We start from the raw sequence: 22,582 nt of genomic DNA, 5'->3' as shown, positions 1-22,582 counted from the left end.
GGGCTTATAGTTTTGCCCCACAACCTTTTACCTCAAGGGTAATGTCAACAATAATGGTTCATGCTCCCCTACATCCAATTAGATATATATATCATGTTCTTTCCAACATGCTGAGCTTGCCAAAGGATAAAATGAAAAAGAAAAGGTGAAGATCACCATGACTCTTGCATAAGGTAGAAGATAATAATAAAAGATAGGCCCTTCGCAGAGGGAAGCATAGGTTGCCATGCACTTTTATGGTTGGACGCACAAAATCTCAATGCGAAAGAACGTCACTTTATATTGCCCCTTGTGATATGAACCTTTATTATGCAGTCCGTCGCTTTTATTACTTCCACATCACAAGATTCTATAAAGCTTATTTCTCCCACACCAATCAATCATACATATTTAGAGCAATTTTTATTGCTTTGCACCGATGACAACTTACTTGAAGGATCTTACTCAATCCATAGGTAGATATGGTGGACTCTCATGGCAAAACTTGTTTAAGGGTATTTGGAAGCACAAGTAGTATTTCTACTTGGTGCTGAGAATTTGGCTAGCATGAGGGGGAAAGGCAAGCTCAACAAGTTAGAGGATCCATGAAAACATACTTTATCTCAGATATAAGAAAGACATAACTCATTATGTTGTCTTCCTTGTCCAACATCAACTCTTTAGCATGTCATATTTTAATGAGTGCTCCCAATCATAAAAGATGTCAATGATAATATATCTATATGTGAAACCTCTCTTTCCTTATTACTTCCTATTAATTGCAACGATGACCAAGGCTATGTCTACCAACTCCCAACAACTTTTAATCTATGTGAAGTCATTACTCTCAATAAGAACAATATGAACTCTTTGTTTCTTTTTATTCTTTTCTCTTTTATTTTATTCACCCAAGATCGTGGCAAAATAATCAAGCCCTTGACTCAACACTAATCTTTATTATATATAACTCACGGACTCGATTACATAGAGAGATCAAAAAGCAAAACTCAAAACTAGATCATGCCATAAACTTTATTCTACTAGATCAAGATACTACTAATAGGATCGAACTAAGAAAAACGGTAAAGGTAGGGGTTGTGATTGTGATTGTGATATGATACCGGGGCACCTCCCCCAAGCTTGGCAGTTGCCAAGGGGAGTGCCCATACCCACGTGATTATGTCTCCTTGGTTGGTGAAGAAGGTGGAGGTGTTGTTGATGATGCAGGCTTATCGTCCATCTTCCAAGGCATAGGCTCACCATCATAGAAGGATGATCGAGTCTCCGGGATCCTCAAATCTGCAGCCAAACTCATCCTTTTGAATCTATATTCATACTCACAGTTTTGGTTTTGCAAGTCATAGATTTGGGCTTGGAGGTGCTCGATCTTCTCATGAAGCTTGAATATGGCCTCCCCAATGTTGTCAGCATCCAACTTGTGGTTGCTAGCGAACTCCGTGATCATCATGTGGTTGGAGTTGAGTCCATGTTCCACCATCCTTTGGCACTTGAAAACTTGTTGCTCCACTGCTTCGAGCCTCGTCTCCATGCTTCCGGTCCCCTTTGGTCCCTCTTCATCGCGGATGTGCAGCAACCCATCACGCAACTCAATGGTTTGAGGGTGTCGCGGCACCTCCGCAAGGTAAGGGTTGATGACCTTCTCGAAGAACTTGTCCTTGGAAGCACTTGGGGCCGTCATGATAACCTGGATCTGTCAGAAAAACAGCTCGAAACAAGAACAGATGAGATTTGCGTGATACGGGAGTCAAAACCTTCGGGAGGTTATATAATGAATTTTTACCGACCAAAATACGTATCGTGCAAGAAAACGGAGTCCGGAAGGCACATGAGGTGCTCACGAGGTAGGGGGCGCGCCCACCACCCTCGTGGGGCCCTCGAGTCCTTCCCGGACTGCTACTTATTTTTCTATTTCTCTAAATATTCCAAAACGGAGAAATATTGCCTTAAAAATTGTTTTGGAGTTGGTTTACTTACCGTACCACATACCTATTCCTTTTCGGAGTCTGAAACATTCCGGAAAGTATCCCTTATGTGTTCCTCCGGGGTTACGGTTTCAATAATATTGGTTTCAACATTTATGGGATTACCTGAGATAAAATGTTTGATTCTTTGACCGTTTACCACCTTCGGATTTGTGCCTTCAAAGTTGTTGATTTTTATGGCACTAGAACGATAGACCTCCTTGATAACGTAGGGGCCTTCCCATTTAGAGAGAAGTTTTCCTGCAAAAAATCTTAAACGAGAGTTGTATAGCAATACATAATCACCTAAATTGAACTCACGCTTTTGTATCCTTTTGTCATGCCATATTTTAACTTTTTCTTTAAACAACTTGGCATTTTCATAAGCTTGGGTTCTCCAATCATCAAGTGATCTAATATCAAATAACCTCTTCTCACCGGCAAGTTTAAAATCATAGTCGAGCTCTTTAATAGACCAATATGCCTTATGTTCTAGTTTGAGAGGTAAGTAACATGATTTTCCATAAACCATATTATACGGAGACATACCCATAGGATTTTTGTATGCAGTTCTATAAGCCCATAATGCATCATCAAGTTTCTTGGACCAATTCTTTCTAGACCTATTAACAGTCTTTTGCAAAATTAATTTGAGCTCTCTATTTCTCAACTCTACTTGACCACTAGACTGAGGGTGATAAGGAGATGCAATTCTATGATTAACATCATATTTAGCAAGCATTTTACGGAAAGCGCCATGAATAAAGTGTGAACCACCATCAGTCATTAAATATCTAGGGACTCCAAACCTCGGGAAAATAACTTCCTTAAGCATTTTAATAGAAGTGTTATGCTCAGCACTACTAGTTGGAATAGCTTCTACCCACTTAGTAACATAATCAACAGCAACTAAAATATGTGTATATCCATTAGAGGCAGGAAAAGGTCCCATATAATCAAAGCCCCAAACATCAAATGGTTCAATAACAAGTGAATAATTCATAGGCATTTCTTGACGTCTACTAATATTACCAATTCTTTGACATTCATCACAAGACAAGACAAACTTATGGGCATCCTTGAAGAGAGTAGGCCAATAAAAACCAGATTGCAATACCTTATGTGCAGTTCTATCTCCAGCGTGGTGTCCTCCATAAGCCTCGGAGTGACACTTGTAGGATCTGTTCCTGTTCATGCTCAGGTACACAACGTCTAATAACACCATCTACTCATTCTTTATAAAGATGTGGTTCATCCCAAAAGTAATGTCTTAAATCATAGAAAAACTTTTTATTTTGCTGGTATGTGAAGCTAGGTGGTATAAACTTAGCAACAATATAATTAGCATAATCAGCATACCATGGAGTACTACGAGAAGTACTTATAACATTTAATTGTTCATCAGGAAAGCTATCATTAATAGGTAGTGGGTCATCAAGAACATTCTCTAACCTAGACAAGTTGTCTGCAACGGGGTTCTCAGCTCCCTTTCTATCAACAATATGCAAATCAAATTCTTGTAGCAGGAGAACCCATCTGATGAGTCTAGGTTTAGCATCTTTCTTTTCCATATATTTAATAGCAGCATGATCAGTGTGAATAGTTACTTTAGAATCCACAATATAAGGTCCGAACTTATCACAATCGAATACAACTGCTAAGAGTTCTTTTTCAGTAGTAGTATAATTTCTTTGAGCATTGTCTAGAGTCTTACTAGCATAGTGAATAACATTTAGTTTCTTATCAACTCTTTACCCTAGGACAGCACCTACAGCATAATCACTAGCATCACACATAATTTCAAAGGGTAGGTTCCAATCAGGTGGCTGAACAACAGGTGCAGAGACTAATGCTTTCTTAAGTATTTCAAATGCTTCTACACAATCATCATCAAAGACAAATGGTATATCTTTTTGTAATAAATTAGTTAGAGGCCGAGAAATTTTTGAGAAATCCTTAATGAACCTCCTATAAAATCCAACGTGACCAAGGAAACTTCTTATACCTTTGATGTCCTTGGGACATGGCATCTTTCCAATAGCATCAACCTTGGCTTTATCAACTTCAATACCGCTTTCAGAAACTTTGTGCCCCAAGACAATACCTTCATTAACCATAAAGTGGCACTTTTCCCAATTCACGACAAGATTAGTTTCTTCACATCTCTGCAAAACTCGATCAAGATTGCTCAAGCAATCATCAAAAGAGGAACCATAGACGGAAAAGTCGTCCATGAAAACCTCACAAATCTTTTCACAAAAGTCAGAGAGTATAGCCATCATGCATCTTTGAAAGTTATCAGGTGCATTACATAAACCAAAAGGCATACGTCTATAAGCAAAAGTACCAAAAGGGCATGTAAAAGTAGTCTTTGATTGATCTCTAGCCGACACAGGTATTTGATAGAAAACAGAATAACCATCTAGAAAGCAGTAATGTGTATGTTTGCATAATCTTTCTAGCATTTGATCAATAAAAGGTAAGGGTTAATGATCTTTCTTAGTAGCCTTATTTAATTTGTGGAAATCAATTACTATCCTATAACCTGTGATAATTCTTTGTGGAATCAATTCACCTCTATCATTAGGAACAACAGTGATACCTCCCTTCTTAGGGACACAATGGACAGGACTTACCCACTGACTATCAGCAATGAGATAGATTATACCTGCCTCCAGAAGCTTGAGTATTTCTTTTCTTACCACTTCTTTCATTTTAGGATTCAGACGTTGTTGAGGATCACAGACTGGTTTGGCGTCCGCCTCCAAATTTATTTTATGTTGACATAGAGTGGGAATAATGCCCTTAAGATCATCAAGAGTATATCCAATAGCAGCACGGTGCTTCTTCAGAGTTTTCAACAATCTTTCTTCTTCATGCTCTGAAAGGTTAGCACTAATAATAACAGGATATATCTTCTTTTCATCAAGATAAGCATATTTAAAATTATCAGGCAACGGTTTAAGCTCAAACACGGGATCACCCTTGGGTGGAGGAGGATCCCCTAAAATTTCAACAGGCAAATTGTGTTGCAGAATAGGTTCCTATTTAAAGAATACTTCATCTATTTCCCTTCTTTCATTCATGAACATATCATTTTCATGGTCTAGCAAATAGTGTTCAAAGGATCACTAGGAGGTACGGCAATAGAAGCAAGACCAATAATTTCATCCTTACTAGGTAATTCTTCCTCTCGGTGTTGTTTACTAAATTTAGAGAAATTAAACTCATGAACCATATCATCCAAGCCAATAGTAACAACATTCTTTTTGCAATCTATCCAAGCATTAACAGTGTTCAAGAAGGGTCTACCAAATATAATGGGACAAAAGCTATCTTGCGGAGAAGTAAGAACAAGAAAATCAGCAGGATATTTAGTTTTCCCACACAAGACTTCAACATCTCTAACAATTCCCATCGCTGAAATAGTATCTCTATTGGCAAGTTTAATTGTGACATCAATATCTTCTAACTCAGTAGGTGCAATTTCATGCTTGATTTCTTTATACAAGTCATAAGGTATAACACTAGCACTAGCACCAATATCACATAAGCCATGATAACAATGATCTCCTATTTTAACAGAAATAACAGGCACGCCTACCACAGGTCTATGTTTATCTTTATCACAAGGCTTAGCAATTCTAGCAGTTTCACCATCGAACTGAATAACATGCCCATCAATATTATCAGACAAGAGATCTTTAACAATAGCAATATTAGGTTCTACTTTAACTTGCTCAGGAGGTGTATAAGTTCTAATATTGCTTTTATGAACAACAGTTGAAGCTTTAGCATGATCCTTTACTCTAACAGGGAAAGGTGGTTTCTCAACATAAGAAGTAGGAACAATAGGATCATTATAAGTGACAATATTTTCTTCAACTTTAATAGGTGCAGCTACTTTTAATTCTATGGGAGGATGATATTTAAACCACTTCTACTTAGGGAGATCAACATAAGTAGAAAAAGATTCACAGAAATAAGCTACTATCTCAGAGTCAAGTCCATATTTAGTGCTAAACTTACGGAAAATATCGGTGTCCATAAAAGATTTAACACAATCAAACTTAGGTGTCATACCTGACTCCTTACCTTCATCGAGGTCCCAATCATCAGAGTTGCGTTTAATTATATCCAATAAATTCCATTTAAATTCAATAGTCTTGATCATAAAAGAGCCAGCACAAGAAGTATCGAGCATGGTGCGATTGTTTTCAGAAAGCGGAGCATTAAAACTTTGCATAATTATTTCTCTCGAGAGCTCGTGATTGGGGCATGAATATAACATTGATTTAAGCCTCCCCCAAGCTTGAGCGATGCTTTCTCCTTTGCAAGGCCAGAATATATATATATATATATAATGGCGATCACGATGAACAAGATGCATAGAGTAATACTTTTGATGAAATTCCAACTTCAATCTTTTATAGTTCCATGATCTCATATCATCACATAGCCTATACCAAATCAATGAGTCTCCCTTCAAAGATAAAGGTAAGACCTTCTTCTTAGCAACATCATCGGGTATACCTGCAAGCTTAAATAATTCACAAACTTCATCCACATATATTAAGTGCTCATCAGGATGCTTTGTTCCATCTCCTGTAAAAGGGTTAGCTAGCAGTTTTTCCATCATACCCGAAGGAAATTCAAAAGGAGTTTCATTTTCAATAGGTTCAGTAGGTTGAGGAGCAACTCTTTGCTCTATTGGACGGGGTGAAGATACCCCGAACAAGCCCCTCAGAGAATTACTTTCCATAGTAACAAGTGACAGTAAATTTCCGCACACTATATAAATTTTTCCTTACCAAATTCCACCTAACAAAGGCGCTACACTCCCCGGCAACGGCGCCAGAAAAGAGTCTTGATGACCCACAAGTATAGGGGATCTATCGTAGTCCTTTCGATAAGTAAGAGTGTCGAACCCAACGAGGAGCAGAAGGAAATGATAAGCGGTTTTCAGCAAGGTATTCTCTGCAAGTACTGAAATAAGTGGTAACAGATAGTTTTGTGACAAGATAAATGGTAACGAGCAACAAGTAACAAAAGTCAAAAAAGTGCAGCAATATGGCCCAATCCTTTTGTATCAAAGGACAAGCCAGAACAAACTCTTATAATAGTAAAAGCGCTCCCAAGGACACATGGGAATATCGTCAAGCTAGTTTTCATCACGTTCATATGATTCGCGTTCGGTACTTTGATAATTTGATATGTGGGTGGACCGGTTCTTAGGTGTTGTTCTTACTTGAACAAGCATCCCACTTATGATTAACCTCAATTTCAAGCATCCACAACTACAACAAAAGTATTAAGGTAAACCTAACCATAGCATGAAACATATGGATCCAAATCAGCCCCTTACGAAGCAACGCATAAACTAGGGTTTAAGCTTCTATCACTCTAGCAACCCATCATCTACTTATTACTTCCCAATTCCTTCCTCTAGGCCCAAATAATGGTGAAGTGTTATGTAGTCGACGTTCACATAACACCACTAGAGGCTAGACAACATACATCTTATCAAAATATCAAATGAATACCAAATTCACATGACTACTTATAGCAAGACTTCTCCCTTATCCTCAGGAACAAACGTAATTACTCACAAAGAATATTCATGTTCATAATCAGAGGGGTAATAATATGCATATAGGATCTGAACATATGATCTTCCACCAAATAAACCAACTAGCATCAACTACAAGGAGTAATCAACACTACTAGCAACCTACTAGCACCAATCCCGGGATTTGAGACAAGAATTGGATACAAGAGATGAACTAGGGTTTGGAGATGAGATGGTGCTGGTGAAGATGTTGATGGAGATTGCCCTCTCCCGATGAGAGGAGCGTTGGTGATGACGATGGTGATGATTTCCCCCTCCCAGAGGGAAGTATCCCCGACAGAACAGCTCTATCGGAGCTCTAGATTGGTTCCGCCAAGGTTCCGCCTCGTGGCGGCGGAGTCTCGTCCCGAAAGGTTTCTTCTTATTTTTTCTCATCCAAAGACTTCATATAGGAGAAGATGGACGTCTAAGAGCCACCAAGGGGCCCACGAGGTAGGGGTAGCGCCCCCCACCCTCATGAGTAGGGTGTGGGCCCCCTGGCCTTCATCTTTGGCGAGGATTTTTCTTTATTTATTTTAAGATGTTCCGTGGAGTTTCAGGACTTTTGGAGTTGCGCAGAATAGGTCTCTAATATTTGCTCATTTTCTAGCCCAGAATTCCAGCTGTCGGCATTCTCCCTCCTTATGTAAACCTTGTAAAATAAGAGAGAATAGCCATAAGTATTGTGACATAAAGTGAAATAACAGCCCATAATGCAATAAATATCGATATAAAAGCATGATGCAAAATGAACGTATCATTCATATGAATACACTGTCATGTCTTTCGGCCTCGTCAACGCCCCTCCAACATTCTCTTGCATGATGAATTTCATCTTGAACGCCTACACAAATTACTTTGTCTTGGTCTACCTCGATGACATTTTGGTCTTTTCTAAGAACAAGGAGGATCAAGCCAAGCACTTGCGTTTGGTGCTGGATAAACTCAGAGAACATCATCTCTGCCTTGGACATATCATCTCTGCCAAGGGCATAGCTGTTAATCCTCAGAAGGTGTCTGCAATCGTGAATTGGGAACCACCTCAGAATGTGAAGCAACTCCGCAGCTTCCTTGGGCTCGCAAGTTATTATCGAAGGTTCATCGAGAACTTCTCTAAGATCGCGAAGCCTCTTTCCAAACTTCTCCAGAAGCACGTGAAGTACATCTGGTCTCCTGAATGTGACATCGCTTTCAACACCCTGAAAGAGAAGTTAGTCACTGCTCCAGTTTTGACTCCTCCTGATGAATCCAAACCGTTCGAGGTCTTCTGTGATGCTTCCCTTCATGGTCTTCGTGCAGTGTTGATGCAAGAGAAGAAAGTTGTGACCTATACCTCTCGCAAGTTGAAGCCCAAAGAAAAGAACTACCCCACTCATGACTTCGAGTTGGCGGCAGTTGTCCATGCTCTTTTAACTTGGAGACATCTCTTATTGGGAAGAAAGGTGTACATCTTCACAGATCATAAGAGTCTCAAGTACATCTTCACTCAGCCAAATCTCAACCTCAAGCACACTCGTTGGGTCGAAATGATTCAAGAGTATAATCCGAGTATCGAATACACTCCAGGCAAGGCCAATGTAATTCCTGACGCATTGAGCAGGAAGGCTTACTGCAACAGTTTGATTCTCAAGCCTTACCAACCCAAGCTTTGTGAAGCGTTCCGCAAACTCAACCTTCAAGTTGTTCCTCAAGGTTTCCTCGCCAACCTCCAAGTCTCTCCTACTTTGGATGATCAGATTCGCGAGGCTCAACTTCTTGATGCTATGGTGAAGAAGGTAAAGATTGGGATTGCCAAGAGTCAACCCAAGTACAAGTGTTATCGTCTTGATGATAAGGATACTCTATTCTTCGAGGATCGCATTGTTGTGCCTAAAGGTGACCTTCGCAAAGTCATTATGAATGAGGCTCACAATTCACTCCTCTCTATCCACCCTGGAAGTACAAAGATGTACCATGATCTCAAGCAGTCGTATTGGTGGACTCGAATGAAGCGCGAGATTGCTCAGTTCGTGAATAAATGTGATGTCTGTAGAAGAGTGAAGGAAGAACACCAACAACCAGCTGGTCTCCTCCAACCTCTTGCAATTCCAGAATGGAAGTTTGACCATATTGAGATGGACTTCGTGACTGGATTTCCAAAGTCCAAGCGTGGGAATAATGCTATCTTCGTTGTCATCGACAAACTCACTAAAGTGGCTCATTTTCTTCCTATCAAATAATCTATCACAGCAGCTCAGTTGGCAAAGTTATATACCTCCAGGATTGTCTCTCTGCACGGCATTCCGCAGTTGATATCTTTAGATCGTGGCAGCATCTTCACATCTAAGTGTTGGGATTCCTTTCAGAAGGCCATGGGCACCAACATTCGCTTCGCTTCAGCAAACTGAGCTCTTCCATTCTTGTGGCTAGTAGCGTGCGAGTGCAAGTCGGCAGTGCTGTTTTTGATTCGCAGTCATCACGCCCTACTATTTTGCAGACTAAGGCATAGCCTAGTGGTGGGAAGGGGTTGATGCCTTCCCACCCACCCACGTTCAAGGCATGGTACTTGCAATTTGGTTTGTTGCACCAATTATACTGTAGGGGCCTCCCTTACAGTCTTTCTGTCAAAAAAACATTCGCTTCAGCACAGCTTTTCATCCTCAAACTAGTGGCCAAGTCGAGCGATTAAATCAAATTCTTGGAGATATGCTCAGGGTTTGTGTCATCTCTTTCGGTATGAAGTGGGAAGATTGTCTTCCATATGCCGAGTTCTCCTAAAACAACAGCTTCCAAGCGAGTTCGGGCAAGGCCCCATTCGAGATTCCCTATGGCAGGAAGTGTCATCCTCCTCTTAACTGGTCACAGACTGGTGAATGTCAACTTCTTGGAAATGACTTGATCACAGAGGCAGAAGAAATGTGCAAAGTCATTCGTGATAATCTCAAAGTCGCGCAATCGCGCCTAAAGAATTACTATGATAGCAAGCATCGTGACTTGGCTTTCGAGATCGGAGACCATGTCTACCACCGCGTCTCTCCAATGAAAGGTACTCGTCGCTTCGGTATCAAAGGGAAGCTTGCCCCTAGATACATGGGTCCTTTCAAGATCATCAGCAAAAGAGGCGATCTCGCCTATCAACTTGAGCTTCCCTCCAACTTTGCAAATGTGCACGACGTGTTTCATGTCTCTCAGCTCCGCACGTGTTTCAAGACTCCTGACCGCACCATCAACTTCGAAGACATTGATCTCCAAGAAGACATGTCTTATCATGAGCACCCAGTTGCTATTCTTGAAGAAACTGAGTGCAAGACTCGCAACAAGTCTATCAAATTCCACAAAGTCAAGTGGTTACATCATTCCGACCATGAAGCCACCTGGGAACGCGAGGATCACCTTCGTTCTGAGTACCCGGAGTTTTTCCAGTCCTAGATCTCGGGACGAGATCCTTTCGTAGTGGTGGAGTGTTGTAACACCCCGGATGTAACTTGCCTTATCTGTATCCCAACTCTTGCCATTTTCGGCACTAAGTTATGATAATTCCTCATTGTCGGGTTTTTGTCTTCATGTGCTTTTGTCTTTGTCATGCATCTCATATCATGCCATCATGTGCATTGCATTTGCATACGTGTTCGTCTCATGCATCCGAGCATTTTCCCCGTTGTCCGTTTTGCATTCCGGCGCTTCTATGTCCTTCGGTGTCCCTTTATACCTCTTTTCGTGTGTGGCTATTAAACGTTTTCGGATTGGAATGAGACTTGCCATGCGGCCTTGGTTTACTACCGGTAGACCGCCTGTCAAGTTTCGTGTCATTTGGACTTCATTTGATACTCCAACGGTTAACCGAGGGACCGAAAAGACCTCGTGTATGTTGCAGCCCAACACCCCTCCAAAGTGGCCCAAAACCCACCAAAATCCCCTCCATCACCTAGGCCATTCGATCACGATCGTGTGGCCGTAAACCGCACCTCATTTGGAGCTTCCTAGCTCCCTCTATCTCTATATAAAGACCCCCCATTCGAAATAACGGACGAAACCCTAGAAAAACTCCACCCGCCGCCGCCGGACAAAAATCCGCGCGTCGGGCGTGTTCGCCCGGCTCCGCCAGACGAATCATGCTGCGCCACGTCAGCTGCCCGGCGCCCCACTTCGCCGCGATCCGCGCCGGCCCGCGAGGCCCGCCGTGGGCCCTCCCGGCCCGAGCCGCCGCCGACCGGTCCCCGCGCCCCGCGCCGCCATCCGCCTTCATCCGCCCCGACGTCGACCACCGCCGCCACCGTGACGGCCGCCTCCGTAGCCCGAGCCGGCGACGACCCCACCGTCGACCTCCATCGCCTCAGCGCTGCCCCGCCGCCTCAGTCCGGCGAGCTCCACCACCGGATCCGGCCTCCTCCCTCATCTCCTGCGACGAACTCCGGCGTCCCAAGCTACAACTCCGGCGAGCAGCATCTCCGGCGAACTGCTACAGTGCCTGCGAGGAACCCTAGACCCGATCTAGATCTGGAGTTTAGATCCGGTTGACTTTTTCCTCCCCGAAACCCTAATTTTTTGCATACTTAGCCGCATCATAACTTCATCACCGTTGCTCCGATTCGTGCGTGTAGCATATCAAAATGTTTGTCTCGATGAGTACTACATTTCATCTCATTGCATCATTTCATTTGAGCTCATCTTGATGCCCGAAATGGTGTTGGAAGAAGGCTGTGTGATGTTAGTTTCAGGTTATTATCAGCAAATGCACTTTTGTCATTTTTGCCTTGATTAATGTGTGCATGCTATGATCTTGAGCTCTTCATGTGATTTGCAGTATGCCATGCCATCTTTATAGGGGTGTATGACATGTATTTTTGCGATATCTGTGGTGACTAGCACAAGCATGCAAAGTAGCTTACTTAATGTTGCTGATTTCAGGGACTTAGAAATATTCTAAGTCTTTGTCCTGTTATTCTTTTTATGCCATATGTTCATGTTGTTTCCTAGCGATCTGTGTCTCTTTTGAGCATGATCAGTAAGGATGTTTTGTAGATATTGTGGTGCTCTATCCATCCATGTCTTTGTTTACAATTATGGAGCATCCTAGCTTGAGTCAATCGAGCTCTACTTTTGCTATAAAATGTTCCTGGCAGATTGTTAACATGTTTAGCAATGTTGCCGAGCTTGTTGTAGTTGATCCGTGCATGCTATGATATTTTTCTTACCATGTCTAGCTTCCATGCCATGTCTACTTGCTGGGTGTATGCTTAGTTTGTCATGCAATGCCTTGTGGTGAGTGCATCGAGCTTGTAAACATGCCTACTTGTTATCTGTTTTGCCATGTTCCGGTTTTTCTAAGTCTGAATCTGTTAACGATAATTGCTATGTTCATGTGGTTGCAATTGTATTTTCTGATCCCTTTTGGCTTATGGTCAGTAAGGGACTTTTATTGTATGCTTTGAGTAGCTTCATACCATGCCTTGCTTTGGCATGATATGTTCCTGTAGCATGTAGTTTTCATGCTTTAAACATTGCTTCCTGATGTTAAATTCCTGACATGCTGTTAATTTCTGTAAATCTGAAACCTGTAATCTTTTGCACTTTTGCCATGCTTGTTTGAACCTGTTAATGAGTGAATTAACCGTAGCTCAGTGTTCATCTTTTGTCAAGCATCTTGAGTGGATCCCTGCCATGTATTTTGTTGTCATGTTGGATTGTTTTAGCATGTTGTCCTTGATGCATTTAGATGGTCTCGTGCTGTTAATCGCAGCCCGGTGCCATATTTGTTTTGCTTGTCATTTCCAAACCGTGCATCCGATTTCGGTGATCTTTATATTGATTTCGACCGAAATCAACTCACCTTTCCAGTGACACTCTTGGATTTCCAAGTTGAGTCTAGGTTCAATCTTTCCTTTCCAAATCATGCATAAGCATCGCATACCGCATCCCGCATATCATACCATGTTTGCATCATGTTGTTTGTGCATGGCACGTGGTTGACTGTGTTCTCCCTTTGCTTGTTGTTCTTGCTTTGGGTAGAGCCGGGAGACGAGTACGTGATCGAGGATCCCGTTGAGTACGCTTACGAGGATCAAGTCAACTCGGAGAACTTTGCAGGCAAGATGACCATACCCTCGAAATCACTTCTATCTTTGCTTGCTAGATGCTCGTTCTTTTGCTATACCTTTGCTATGATACCTACCACTTGCTTATCATGCCTCCCATATTGCCATCTCAAACCTCTAACACACCTTGTCCTAGCAAACCATTGTTTGGCTATGTTATCGCTTTGCTCAGCCCCTCTTATAGTGTCGCTAGTTGCAGGTGAAGATTGGAGTTTGTTCCTTGTGGGAACATTGTTCATTATTGAGATATCATTATTATATCTTGTTTATATTAATGCACCTATATACTTGGTAAAGGGTGGAAGGCTCGGCCTTATGCCTAGTGTTTTGTTCAACTCTTGCCGCCCTAGTTTCCGTCATATCGGTGTTATGTTCCCGGATTTTGCGTTCCTTACACGGTTGGGTTATAATGGGAACCCCTTGACAGTTCGCCTTGAATAAAACTCCCCCGGCAATGCCCAACATTGGTTTTACCATTCGCCACCTAGCCTCTTTTTCCCTTGGGTTTCCGGAGCCCGAGGGTCATCTTTATTTAAACCCCCCTGGGCCAGTGCTCCTCTGAGTGTTGGTCCAAACTGGGCAGCCTGCGGGGCCACCTCGGGGCAACTCGAGGGTTGGTTTTACTCGTAGCTTAACCTATCTGAGTGTGCCCTGAGAACGAGATATGTGCAGCTCCTATCGGGATTAGTAGTGGTGCCCAGTTGGGGCGATCGGGGACTTTTTCGCATTTGGGGGTTGTTCTTCATTTTTGTTCCGTAGTCGGACCTTGAGTGTAATTGGATGAATTAATGTTATTTATGTTATTTGTGTGATGTGGCGAGTGTAAGCCAACTATGTATATTTTTCCCTTATTATATTACATGGGTTGTTGTGAAGATTACCTCACTTGCGACATTGCTTTCAATGCGGTTATGCCTCTAAGTCGTGCTCCGACACGTGGGAGATATAGCCGCATCGAGGGCATTACACTGGCTATGCTCCATCTTCATCACACAAAATATTCAAATCGTGCACAACCCCGATGACAAGCCAAGCAATTGTTTCATACTTTTGATGTTCTCAAACTTTTTCAACTTTCACGCAATACATGAGCGTGAGCCATGGACATAGCACTATAGGTGGAATAGAAGGTGGTTGTGGAGAGGACAATAGAAAGGAGATAGTCTCACATTAACTAGGCATATCAACGGGCCATGGAGATGCCCATCAATAGATATCAATGTGAGTGAGTAGGGATTGCCATGCAACGGATGCACTAGAGCTATAACTTTATGAAAGCCCAAAAAGAAACTAAGTGGGTGTGCATCCAACTCGCTTGCTCACGAAGACCTAGGGCATTTTGAGAAGCCCATCATTGGAATATACAAGCCAAGTTCTATAATAAAAAATTGCCACTAGTATATGAAAGTGATAACATAGGAGACTCTCTATCATGAAGATCATGGTGCTACTTTGAAGCACAAGTGTGGTAAAAGGATAGTAACATTGTCCCTTCTCTCTTTTCTCTCATTTTTGTATTTGGGCCTTCTCTCATTTTTTTGGCCTCTTTTTTCGTCCAGAGTCTCATCCCGACTTGTGGGGAATCATAGTCTCCATCATCCTTTCCTCACATGGGACAATGCTCTAATAATGAAGATCATCACACTTTTATTTACTTACAACTCAAGAATTACAACTCGATACTTAGAACAAAATATGACTCTATATGAATGCCTTCGGCGGTGTACCGGGATGTGCAATGAATCAAGAGCGACATGTATAAAAATGATGAAAGGTGGCTTTGCCACAAATATGATGTCAACTACATGATCACGTAAATCAATATGACAATGATGGAACATGTCATAATAAATAGAGCGGTGGAAAGTTGTATGGCAATATATCTTGGAATGGCTATGGAAATGTCATAATAGGTAGGTATAGTGGCTGTTTTGAGGAAGGTATATGGTGGGTTTATGGTACCGGCGAAAGTTGCGCAGCACTAGAGAGGCTAGTAATGGTGGAAGGGTGAGAGTGTGTATAATCCATGGACTCAACATTAGTCATAAAGAACTCACATACTTATTACAAAAATCTACCAGTTATTGAAATGAAGTACTAAGCGCATGCTCCTAGGGGGATTGATTGGTAGAAAAAGACCATTGATACGTCTCCAACGTATCTACTTTTCCTAACGCTTTTCCTCTTGTTTTGGACTCTAATTTGCATGATTTGAATGAAACTAACCCCGGACTGACACTGTTTTCAGCAGAACTACCATGGTGTTGTTTTTGTGCAGAAATAAAAGTTCTCGGAATGTGACGAAACTTTGCGAGGATTTTTTATACAATAAATAATAATTTATGGAACCAATATCCATCGGAGGGGGCACCTGGGTGGGCACAACCCACAAGGGCACGCCCTCCCCCCTCCTCGCGCGCCCAGGTGGGTTGTCCCCACCTGGTGGCCCTGCAGACCTTGAAACCGATGCTATAAATCCTAGTTTTTTCCAGAAAAAATGAGGGAGAAAGAATTATCGTGATCCACAAGATGGAGCCGCCGTCACCTCTTATTCTTCATCGGGAGGCCAGATCTCGAGTCTGTTTGGGGCTCCGGAGAGGGGGATCTTCGTTCTTCGTCATCACCAACCCTTCTCCATCGCCAATTCCATGATGCTCCCCACCAGGAGTGAGTAATTCCTTCATAGGCTCGCTGGTCAGTGAGGAGTTGGATGAGATTCATCATGTAATCGAGTTAGTTTTGTTAGGGCTTGATCCCTAGTATCCACTATGTTCTAAGATTGATGTTGCTATGACTTTGCCATGCTTAATGCTTGTCACTTTGGGCCCGGGTGGCATGATTTCAAATCTGAACCGTTTATGTTATCACCATTATATCCATGTTCTAGATCCAGTCTTGCAAGTTATAGTCACCTAATACGTGTTCTGATCCGGCAACCCCGGAGTGACAATAGTCGGGACCACTCCCGGTGATGACTGTAGTTTGAGGAGTTCATGTATTCACTGTGTGTTAATGCTTTGTTTCGGTTCTCTATTAAAAGGAGGCCTTAATATCCCTTAGTTTCCAATAGGACCCCGCTACCACGGGAGGGTAGGACAAAACATGTCAGGCAAGTTCTTTCCATAAGCACGTATGACTATTTACGGAATGCATGCCTACATTATATTGATGGACTGGAGTTAGTGCCATATCACCCTAGGTTATAACTGTCTCATGATAAATATCATCCAACAAGTCACCGATCCAATGCCTATGAATTTATCCCATATTGTTCCTACTAAGTTACTACTGTTATCATTACTATTGCACTTGTTACAAAACTACTGCTATCACTGTTACTATTATTGTTGTCACTATTATCAAAACTATCATATTACTTTGCTACTGATCACGTTGCTGCAGATAATTAATCTCCAGGTGTGGTTGAATTGACAACTCAGCTGCTAATACCTTCAAATATTCTTTGGCTCCCCTTATGTCGAATCTATAAATTTGGGTTGAATACTCTACCCTCGAAAACTGTTGTGATCCCCTATACTTGTGGGTTATCAACCATCGCTCGTCCCCGACCGCCACTCATAAGGAAGACAATCAATAAATAAATCATGCTCCGACTTCATCACATAACGGTTCACCATACGTGCATGCTATGTGAATCAGAAACTTTAACACCAGTATTTCTCAAATTCACAACTACTCACTAGCATGACTCTAACATCACCATAATTATATCTCAAAACAGTCATAAGGAATCAAACTTCTCATAGTATTCAATTTACTTTATATGAAAGTTTTTATTATATCCCTCTTGGATGCCTATCATATTATGACTAAATTTATAACCAAAGCAAATTACCATGTTGTTTAAAGACTCTCAAAATAATAAAAGTGAAGCATGAGAGTTCATTAATTTCTATAAAATAAAACCACCGCCGTGCTCTAAAAAGATATAAGCGAAGCACTAGAGAAAAATTGACTAGCTCAAAAGATATAAGTGAAGCACATAGAGTATTCTAATAAATCACGATTCATACGTCTCCCTCTCAAAAGGTGTGTAAAGAAGGATGATTGTGGCAAACTCAAAATCAAAGACTCAAATCATACAAGACGCTCCAAGCAAAACACATATCATGCAGTGAATAAAAATATAGCCTCAAGTAAAGTTACCGATAGACGAAGATGTAAGAGGGGATGCCTTCTGGGGCATACCCAAGCTTAGGCTCTTGGTTGCCCTCGAATATTACCTTAGGGTTCCTTGGGAATCCCCAAGCTAGGCTCTTTCCACTCCTTATTCCATAGTTCATCAAATCCTTACCCAAAACTTCAAAACTTCACAACACAAAACTCAACAGAAAATCTCATAACCTCCGTTAGTATAATAAAATAAATCACCAATTTTGGTACTGTTGTGAACTCATTCTTTATTTAAATGGTGTAATATCTACTATATCCCAACTTTTCCATGGTTCATATCCCTCGTTACTACCCATAGATTCATCAAAATAAGCAAACAACACATAGAAAATAGAATCTGTCAAAAATAGAACAGTCTATAGCAATCTGTAACTCTCGAATAATTCTGTAACTACAAAAATTCTGATAACTTAGAAAAACCTAAGAAATTTGTTTATTTATCTTCTGCAAAAAGAATCAGTATTTTATCACGCTTCTGTTAAAAATGAGAATTGTTTTTCTGAGCGCAAAAGTTTCTATTTTTCAGCAAGATCAACTCGACTATCACCGTAAGCCATCCCAAAGGTCTTACTTGGCACAAACACTAACTAAAACACACAAAAAACATCTAACCAGAGGCTAGATGAATTATTTATTGCAAAACAGAACCTAAAAATCAAAAACAAAAATAAAATTGGGTTGCCTCCCAACAAGCGTTATTGTTTAACGCCCCTAACTAGGCATAAAAACACGAATAGATCTGGGTATTGTCATCTTTGGTATGCAATCCATAAGTAGCTCTCATAAAAATATTCATATGGCAATTTTTTTCTTGTAAAGTGTTCCATGCCCTTTCTTAACGGAAATTGAAATCTAATGTTTCCTTCTTTCATATCAATAATTGCACCAATTGTTTTAAGGAGAGGTCTACCAAGAATAATAGGACATGTAGTATTGCAATCTATATCCAGAACAATGAAATCTACAGGCACATAATTCCTATTAGCAACAATAAGAACATCATTAATCCTTCCCATAGGTTTCTTAACAGTGGAATCCGCAAGATGCAAATTGAAAGAACAATCATCAAATTCTGGGAAACCTAACACATCGCATAAAGTTTTTGGAATCATGGAAACACTGGCAACCAAATCACACAAAGCATGGAACTCATAATCTTTAATCTTATTCTTAATAGTAGGTTGCCACTCATCATAAAGTTTTCTAGGCATAGAAATTTCCAATTCAAGCTTTTCTTCAAAAGATTGCATCGTAGCATCAACTATATGTTTAGTAAAAGCTTTGTTTTGATTATAAGCATGAGGAGAATTCAACATGGATTGCAAGAAGGAAATACAATCTATTAAAGAACAATAATCATAATTAAATTCCTTGAAATCCAAAAGAGTGGGCTCATTGCTACCTAAAGTTTTGACCCCTCCAATCTCACTTTTATCAATTTTTGCATCAAGATCTAAAAACTCTGAATCATTGGGATGCCTTCTAACTAAAGTTGACTCATCTCTAGTCCCATCTTTATCAAGATTTATATTGGAAAACAAAGATTCAATAGGAGTCACATCAATCACTTTAAGATCTTCATCTTTATTTTCACGTAAACTAGAAGAACATGTTTTTACAAACCAATCTCGTTTAGCACGCTTCTTAGCGGTTCTTTCTTTGCACTCATCAATGGAAATTATCATAGCTTTGAGAGACTCATTAATATCATGTTTGGTTGGAATGAATCTAAGTTTCAAAGAATCAACATCAAGAGAAATTCTATCCACGTTCCTAGCCAAATCATCAATCTGAAGCAATTTTTCTTCAATCAAAGCATTGAAATTCTTTTGCAAACTCATAAATTCTTTAACACTATTCTCAAAATCAGAGGGAATCTTATTATAATTTCCTTAAGAATTGTTGTATGAATTACCATAATCATTAGAGGAATTACTAGGAAACGGCATAGAATTAAAATTACCTCTATACGCGTTATTACCAAAATTGTTCCTACCAACAAAATTCACATCCATAGATTCATTATTATTTTTGATCAAAGTAGATAATGGCATATCATTAGGATCAATAGAAGCACTCTTGCTAGCAAATAATTTCCCAAGCTCATCCATCTTTCCACTCAAAACATTAATCTCTTCAATTGCATGCACTTTTTTACTAGTGGAAAATCTTTCGGTATGCCATTAAGAATAATTAAACATAATATTATCTAGGGGTTTAGTAGCTTCTCCTAAAGTAATTTCCATAAACTACCTCCCGTGGCCGAATCTAAAAGATTTCTACAAGCAAAATTCAATCCGGCATAAAAATTTTGTATAATCATCCACAAATTCAAGTCATGAGTGTCACAATTTCATATCAACAATTTCATGATCAAGTTGCTTAAAATTCATTATATCATTCCAAAGGGAGATGATCTTAGTGGGAGGAAAATACTTGGAAATAAAAGCATCTTACACTTATTCCATCAATCAACATTATTTATAGGCAAAATGAAAACCAAGTTTTAGCACGATCTTGAAGTGAGAAAGGAAATATCTTCAATTTAACAATACCATTATCCACATCTTTTTTATTTTGCATATCACACAAATCAATGAAATAGTTTAGAAGGGAAGCGGCATCTTCACTAGGAAGGCGAGAAAATTGATCTTTCGTAACAAGATTCAGCAAAGCGGCATTAATTTCACACAATTTCGCATTAGTAGCGGTAGCAATCAGAGTGCTAATAAAATCATTATTATTGGTGTTGGAAAAGTCACACAAATTGGTATTCTCTTGAGCCATCGTGACAAGGCAAGTAATCCAACAAACGAGCACACAAAAAGCAAACAAAAAAGACAAATGGAAGAGGGGCGAAGAAAACGCAAATCTTTTTGAAAATCGTTTTAGAAGTGGGGGAGAGGAAAATGAGAGGCGATTGGCGAATAATGTAATGCAAGAGATGAGAGTTTATGATGGGTACTTGGTATGTCTTGACTTGGCATAGATTTCCCCGACAATGGCGCCAGAAATTCTTCCTGCTACTTCTTGAGCTTACGTTGGTTTTTCCCTCGAAGAGGAAAGGGTGATGTAGCAATGTAGAGATAAGTATTTCCCTCAGTTTGAGAACCAAGGTATCAATCCAGTAGGAGACAACGCACAAATCATCGAATACCTACACAAACAATCAAACAACTTGCACCCAACGCGATAAAGAGGTTGTCAATCCCTTCACGGTTACATACAAAAGTGAGATTTGATAGAGATAGATAAACGATAAAGTAAATATTTTTGGTATTTTTGGTTTAGAGTTGATGTAGAAGCCCTCCGAGATCGAATCCCCCTCCGGTAGGGTGCCGAAAAGGTTCCTAGATGGGATCTCATGGGTACAGAAGGTTGCGGCGGTGGAAAAGTGTTTTTGTGGATGCCTGTGGAGGTTTGGGGATATATGGGAATATATAGGTGAAAGAATTAGGTTAGGAGGTGCACGAGGGGCCGACAAGGGTGGGAGCGCGCCCTACACCCCTGGGCGCGCCATCCATCCTTGTGGCCGCCTCGTGGCTCCTCCGACTTCATCTCCAAGTCTCCTGGTTGTCTTCTGATCCAAGAAAAATCATCGCGAAGGTTTTATTCCGTTTGGACTCCATTTGGTATTCCTTTTCTGCGAAACTCAAAAACAGGGAAAAAACAGGACTGGCACTCGGCTCTAGGTTAATAGGTTAGTCCCAAAAATAATATAAAATAACATATTGATGCATATAAAACGCAGATAATATAATATCATGGAACAATCAAAAATTATAGATACGTTGGAGACATCTCAATCTACCGGTTAAAAATTTCAAAAACAAATATATTATCGTTGTTGACTATGTTTGACCACACAAAGAAGGATCATTATGCCAAATTGATCCCTAAGTCCATCAATTTTTTACTCAAACTTACTCATCCAACTATTTACTCTTCAATTTTCATTCCTCGTGATGGAAATTGTAATAATACATCATCAAGGCTGTTGTTCTGATCTTGCAGGTTGCAGTATTTGTCACATTATTTTCATATTATTCTAAGCATTTTGTGGTGTGAAATAGCTTAAGAACAAATTGTGCAATATATGTATTGAAATTATATCAAAATATTTTAATTTTTGTTTAAATATTCAAAACATTATTTGATTTTTTATATTTCTGAAAATCATGTTTACGAGTGACCTCGGGTAAAAAAATTACCAGTAAATTTTCCCTAGTTCGTAGACGAGGAATTCGGGGTGGTCGATGTCGGATGGCCTGAGGAGGAGCAGGAGGCCGTGGTGGGAGTCGAAGAGGATGAATCCGGCGGCAGCGGTGGAGAGGAAGTCGAGGGAGAGGAGCGGCGAGGAGGCAGACAGGGGCTAGAAGACGAGCACCGGTGTGTTGCGAAGCATTATGGGGCGGGTTATTGTGGTGGGGTTGTGGAAGTATGCAAGGGAGGGTGGGCGGAGCACTGCCATTGCCGGCGCCAACGGAGGGGACGAGGTAGCGAGTGTTGGGATTTGGGCGCTGATACGTCTCCAACGTATCTATAATTTTTTATTGTTCCATGCTAATATATTATCTGTTTTGGATGTTTAATGGGCTTTAATATGCACTTTTATATTATTTTTGGGACTAACCTATTAACCGGAGGCCCAGTGCCAGTTTCTGTTTTTTGCCTATTTTAGTATTTTGTAGAAAAGGAATATCAAATGGAATCCAAACGGAACGAAACCTTCGCGAGGATCTTTC

The sequence above is a fragment of the Triticum dicoccoides genome, chromosome 3A (assembly GCF_002162155.2).
Source record: "Triticum dicoccoides isolate Atlit2015 ecotype Zavitan chromosome 3A, WEW_v2.0, whole genome shotgun sequence".
NCBI classification, from domain to species: domain Eukaryota; kingdom Viridiplantae; phylum Streptophyta; class Magnoliopsida; order Poales; family Poaceae; genus Triticum; species Triticum dicoccoides.
The sequence above is the reverse complement of the archived record's forward strand: the minus strand, read 5'-3'. Positions refer to the sequence as shown.